The sequence below is a fragment of the Taeniopygia guttata genome, chromosome 2, assembly GCF_048771995.1.
Source record: "Taeniopygia guttata chromosome 2, bTaeGut7.mat, whole genome shotgun sequence".
Lineage (NCBI taxonomy): Eukaryota > Metazoa > Chordata > Aves > Passeriformes > Estrildidae > Taeniopygia > Taeniopygia guttata.
This window is the reverse complement of record NC_133026.1, coordinates 121,817,850-121,824,937: the sequence shown is the minus strand read 5'-3', so window position 1 is coordinate 121,824,937 and position 7,088 is coordinate 121,817,850. Positions and strand designations below refer to the sequence as shown.

General features: G+C 35.8%; 1 protein-coding gene across 5 annotated transcripts in view; it reads right to left on the bottom strand.

The window, feature by feature from the left end:
- ZFHX4 (zinc finger homeobox 4) overlaps positions 1–7,088 on the bottom strand; it is a 149,090-nt gene that overhangs the window by 50,699 nt on the left and 91,303 nt on the right. The window lies entirely within an intron of this gene.

Genomic DNA, 7,088 nt, shown 5'->3' with positions numbered 1-7,088 from the left:
TAAACCCTCTTTCACCTGCGTGTGGAGTCTCCATTTCATCAAAGCTCAGGAGATTCCAGCAACAAAATCAATGTATGCATGTTCAGAGCAATTTTCAGGGTTTTGTAAGACAAATCTTTCAAATGGGAGCTAGTTTAATGCTATTGAGCTGAATTTCGATCTGACAGAGTGAGTGAACAACACAGAAACAGTTCACTTACCACTGCTCACACTACAGGAGGTGGGAATCAGGTACAGGTCTGTACAAATACAGCTGTGCAATTTCTCAGTAAACTCTTACCCTACCTAATACAATGTTAAATGTAACCATACAGGGTTTAAACAAACAAAGACTTAAGAAAGAAATGCAATTTATTTCTCTACTATAATGACTGACAATTATGGTTTTCTCATACAAAGTAGTGAAAATTAAGACTAGCTCTGCTAGATTTAATAGAGTTGTGCTACTGCTAAGCTGATTTTAACTGAAACATTTTCAGATTCTGTGTCCTAACAGAAAACTGTATCTGAACTATGATCTACAAATATCCTGTTCTGCATTTCCCTCTGTTTCAAAACTTCCAACAACTTGCATTCTGGATTTTTTTTTTTTTGAAGAAAAAAAAGAACATTTATAAAAGACTCAATTTTATTGCCACACGTTTTAGGTTAATATGAGCTGTAGTATAGCTTTGCGAAGACAGATTCTTTTGTTCCTGTGCTCTTATTCTTGACTGCCAATACTTCAATCAGCTTACAATCCAAGACAATTCATTCTTCTTCTGAGAAAATAGTATTATAGCCACATGTCCATATCACCATTACATCATGGCAGTCTCCACAATCATACATCTGATTAGAAAAATGATCACTAGTCATTTCTGGAGCTATTCAGTATCTGGAATAATAGAGTATATGCTTCCTCTGTACTATTTAGATTCCTTCCTTTTAATAAACAAACTAATGAGACTTCTAAAATGCTTGAACATACAACCAGAGTGGCAAAGTGCAAACTAAAATGAATCAAACAAAAAACGCCAATACTTTTAATACGTATGTTACAGTGGCAACATGCCCACATTGGCTCTTGACAGTTCCTGATTTATCAATAGGGCAATATTCTACTAACCAGGGACTAAAGGACAACTTTTACACACGTCTAATTCAAATACACAGTTCCAGGTCCTTAAAAATATAAATATCAGCTTCTTCTGCCATTATTCATTTCAAATCCACAGCTCTAAGTAAACAAGAAATGTGACTGTTGTGTTAACTCTGTGTTAGCCCTAAATATTCCTCTTTTCAGGTTGTGCAGGTGAGGTAATGAAGTTCTCTTCAAAAGAGACAAATTAGTACCATTCCTTCTGATGTGCTTAAATATCTGCAGAATTTTGGTTGTTTATATAATACATTTTTGTAATCCATGCAGAAATACTAGATGGAATAATGTAGCAATGCATCTTTCACACACTGTAAAATATAAACAAATCAGTATAAATTATAAGAGTGAAAAAAATACAGGACCCAGGGTAGGTTCCTCATATTAGCAAAATTCCAGCAGGCTAGCCATCTTACTTACATTAAAAATGTCTATTATCTGGTGTAATTGAATAACTCTCTGATAATTACATCAGCATTTTAATAGTATATAAATAACCTCTCCCCTAATTACCATTTTGTTAAATTTTTCATATATTGCAGTGCTATGAAAGGAGGTTCTTGGTAAAGTACTTTACCCTTTCAACAACAATTAATAATTCAATTAACAGGTCTTTTTTTTTAAAACAAAAGCTCACGGAGAAAGAGCAAGGAGGTCTACAGTTGAAAGGAGAGCTCTCTGTTATGCTATAATCACGGCTTCATGGTTATAGTAGTATAAAATTTGTTCATGGCTTATTTCTCTTTCACTGCAGCCCCTAAATAGAAATGACACCTGCTTTTTGGTGCTGTGAATAAAATCCTGTGCACATGACTCAAAATACAAGTGAACCTAGCTCCTTTGGAACTTAAAAAGAGGCATTTCCACATGCAAATTTATTTTTCACATGTGAATTTGTGTATTTGTTTTTAAAAGAACCCGTAGAGCCAGCCATGTCGTAGAAGTCTTGACATTATGAATTAGAGGGGAAATACATTGCCAAAAGTAGAAACCAAATTTTCTCCCACCAAACATTTAGACAGTCACACTTTCCTTCTCCCTGGTGTCAGGGAAGGAAAGTGAAATGCCTGGCTCAGAAAAGCACTGCTGAACAGAAGATGCAGTCCTCACTCATCCATAGCCTGAGTGAGAAGCCAAGCATCTGAAAAGCTTTGAATCATGGGTGACCCTGTAGCAAAACAGAATTGTGTTAAATGAACGGCTGACAATCACAACTGTGGTTCACATAGCAGTAATATTCAGATGCTACAATAAGATCTGCAACATTAATGTTTTCAGTCTTTATAATCAGTGTCATATTTTGCTAATTTCCAGGCTGTTTATTTACCTCATGACAGAGAATGCCCCAGTTAAACTTATATCTACTGTCAGAATTTCAAAATGTCATCTCAAGTTTTACAGAACCCTCATTCTTTTTAGAAGTAATTAGTTAAGGCATAGTTTGCATGGCAATTAAAAACCACTTGCTTGCAGAAGCTTGTAAGCATTATGTAATTTTTTTAAACTACAAGTACACATGCATATTCTTGCCTCCAGCTTAAATACAGTGAATGTTGTAGTTGGTTGCACAGGAATTGTCTCAAGAACATAAAAGCAAGCCAAACACGATTGTATTCCAACTAAAATTGCTCTCTTTATACCGTGTATTGAAACTTGATAACTGTTGGTTATAAAATTCCTTTGATTTTCTGTAGGTAATAAAATACTTTGGCAAATTACTATTGACAGTTCTGGATAATCTTGAAGGCTGCCTTGCCTGAAGAAGATGAGTGTTACAAATCACTCCACTGAAAGAGGGAAGAACAGCAGCAGGCAGCAGACAGGTTTCAATTTCACAATGCTGATTATCTCATTCGTGATTCTATGCATGCCTAAATCTGAGGATCCCTCAAGCAGCTATATGGACTTCTACTTTTAAAATGCCTATTACGCTTTCATACTTTTTGCTGCTTCCTGAAGAGTGCCATTTCGCCAAGCTTAAATAGCAGAAAATTGCACTGCTTTTCCTCTGCCCATCTCCTCAATCTCTATTAACCTGCACAAGAACAAAGGAGTATGATAGTCCAGCTATAGGTTGGGAAATAGGTTTGAAGTTGTTTTTCATTTACTGGTACCTATCTTCCTGATTCATAAATGTATTTGAACAATAACATTATTTTAATACATTATCTAACGACTGAAAGCATAGCCTTTAATTACATCTCTATTTATACTAATAAATAGGCTCTGTGTTCAGAAATACATGCAGCTATTGTTTACCCGGGCATCAAATGATACCGTAGTGCTGTCAGCATGTGTCAAGGCTTAAACAGAAAGGAATAAAAAAGAAAATAATGAAAAATGTTGCGGGTTTTTGTTAGCGGTTTTTTTCCCTTTCTTTCCTATCTAGGTTACAAGAGAACAAACAGAAGCAGCTACAAGCAGACTGGAAAATTGTTGAAGCACCTGGTTCTAATGCTTGCAGTAGGACTTTATTAGATGTCATAAACTGAATGATGCATTACTCTGTGGACAACTTATAGCCTGCAAATGTTGAGGCAAAATGGAAGACAAAGAATTCTTTTAAAACAAAAAGGTTAAACGTTCCTTTTTAATTAAACAACACGAATCAGATGCAGGAATACGCTCACAGAGATTGGAGACTATTTCTGTTACTTTTTAATGTATTTCTATATCACCTTAATAAATAAAAAGTATTTTACTTTAACAATTCACTTTTTATGGATGAGTGATTTACAGTCGATCTTATATTTCACCTTTATCATTAAACAAAGGAAAAACATTTAAAAATCCTATTGTTGATAGAGGTTTGGCAACCCAATCTCAAATCTAAATAGTTGCATTAAAATCCATGTAGGCAGTCAACCACCAAACAAAAAAATGGTAATTTTTGTCCATCAGAAAATGTTTTAAAATAAGATTTGCCTTGCATTTAAAAAGATAAAAGAATGTTTTCTAAAATGACAATTGCTGGTTGGCCACAGATTCTGGGCTTTAATCTCATGGCCTGCTCAAATTTCCCATTATGTCTGGAGGAGGCTTAGGGGGACAGAGAGGCCGAACTGTGGCCCTTTGACAGAAGTGGAGGGGGTTTCAGCATGGAGACACACAGCTGTTGCTCACAAAATGCAAGTGTTAGAAAACCTCACTACCAGGTTTGGGTTTGTTTTGGTTTTTTTCCTTGCTGCTAATAAAAACTTAAAGTGTTTTCTGTGCTTTATATAAACAGTGCACTTAAGTTTTATAATCTAGTATATCTTATTAAGCGTGAAGTCTGCTGATCCCTAAATTATTCATAACATGGTCCAGACTGATTAAGATTGGCTTGTTAAGGAGCACAAGAAGCAATTAAACTGACAAGGCAGTGCGGCCTTGATGTATACATTTATTATCACAAGAATACCCAAAGTGAATGCCCTTATTAAGCAATGAATTTCACCTCACTGGCCTTCTACCATTGCTGCCACAGGCAGAGAGAGCTAGGAACAACATGTCAAAAGCTAACTCTGAGGAAATGCCTATCTTCAAGTGAAACCGATTTTGTAATGAACCTTTCAGTTCACTCCTGAGGTAATAAATCCTGACTGGTGCATTAATTACTTGATAACATCCCATCAAAATGCAAATGCAGCACTTGACCCATAGGAATGGCTCACTAGCTGTTAACTCTTCAGGGTATACATAAATTGTCTGTTTTCTTTTATCAAACAGGGCATTTATTTCCATCTTGCTAGGGTGAATGTCACTCCTGCCACCCTCGGCCCCTCAGTGGCCTGACACCATCATTTGCAGAGGACTGTCACTATGTGCCGACATTCTAATTGTGCTACTTCTTTGCTTTGTACCTTTGAGGCAGAATTTCCAGCTCCCCCCCACCCCCCCCCTTTTCTGGAGGAATCTTGCATGTCAAGGACAAAGCTGTAATAGCGTTACAAAGAATGACCCCCACCTCTAAAGTACACTAATCTTTCTTTTCAATGGCAATACATTAAACAAGGAATTTAGTTCCTTGAAGTGATTAAATGAAAGCTGAACATATCTACGTGAACTGCTACCCAACACAGGCAAGTGTGCATGCTTTTAGTGAGAATGCCACCAAAGAGATATTTACATGTTTTAAAGACATTCCTCAGTCCCTTCATCAAGTGCTCAGTTTTGACAGTCCACAAGCAAATAATATGTCAAAAAGTAAAACAAAGCGTACTTCACAACACAAATTTAGCAACAGTGAAATATGATGCATCATATGCTTTTCACTTGCCAAGAAAATAGGCTGCTTTAATTACAAAAACTATTTCCACAATAATGTTAATGAGGAGCTGTGTTTTATATTTCCCCACTCAAAATGCTAATGTACATGAGTGGGTCTGAATCTCCCACCTGGGTCAACCTGCTTTACAGTTTTTCTATTTGTCTTGAAGGCTTGGTGAAAATCCTTAATTCAGGTTACTAGGCAACCCTGCAGGTGAGAAAATATAATGTTTGGCCTACTCCATTTTCAAATACACACAGTGGCCTAATGCCTTCCAAATAGACTGTACAAAGCATGCACTGATAATTCCCTGCTACATTTTCTCAAGGCGAGGTCACAAGAAAATTAATTGATGCTGAAAATAATGACAGGACGAGAAGAACCACTGAGATTTGGTGTGACTGGCATGTGATGATGTTAGCAGAAATCCCAGCATGTGACTGGACAGTGTGATGAAAAATATACTTTATGTGAAGGAAAAACAAGTTACAAAACTTAATTAGTTTTTGACACTTCTTCATAAGTTATTATCTTTTCATTTGGAACATTGCCTTGGGACATCAATACACAAGAAGAAATGAAACATTCTTACTGTAAATCTGAAGGAAAAAAAGATGACTTTATATTGCTCTTCTCCTTTTACATGTCTTTTTGAATAAACAAAATTTCCTCTGCAGCCTAAGGTGTACAAGCCCCTGAAGATCTTTCTGCTGAGAGCATAGAATAGACTTGTTCGATGTAATAATCCTTTTACAACTGATTATGCAGTTTCACTTTTAAAAATAAAGGAGAGGAGGATTGGAATCCAAAATAGTCACATGCGCGCACACACACCCACACACACACTAAAACAAAAGTATAGATGAGAAACAGTTAAATTATGGCACCTACAGCAATAATGCTTCCTGTACAGCAAATGTATTTTTAATTTTTTCCACTAAGGCTTATACCTAGAAGTAATTCACACTGATTACTAAATAACCCTTGTGAGTTGCTTTGTCTTTTGAATTTTAAAAAATACACTTGCCGTGAGCAATGAATTTCATAAACCACCAGCTCTCATGCTTGATGAATCATTCTTATTTTATGCAGTGCTGTGTGATAGAGAACTGAGATAAAATATTCTATCCACAAGCTATTCAGTACAATTTATCATCAGCGGCTCACTAGTCCAGTGATAATACCTGGCTTGCAGATTGTAATGATCAGATTCTGTTTTTATTTCAAACAGGAGCGATCCAAATACCAGAGTTTTTAATTTACATACATTAGTGAGGTTCAAATGTGGCAATAGCTACAAGCAAATTCACTTGCAAACTGAATGCTCGCCTTGCATAAATGGGTTCCCTTTAGCTATTACTCACTAGTGAAGTACCCAGATAAAAATGAAAACAAAGAGGAAATAAAGGAAATCATGATACCAACACCATACCGTCAACTAGGATAATTACTGAACTACAGTGAAGGTTACATTTATACCTGTTTTAGTAATGATTTCTTATATTTTCCCTTTTGTATTGAAAGCATAAATTACATGCCTTTTTTTTACATTATTACATTACTGTATTCTTTACATTCTGTAGTTTTCCAAAGTTTCAGCACATTATCACCATTAAAAGTTTTTGTTGGCGTAAATTCAAACAAATGAAACACTGAAACAGCTTCTAAAAACATAAGCAACTTCAAAATATCTGTAAA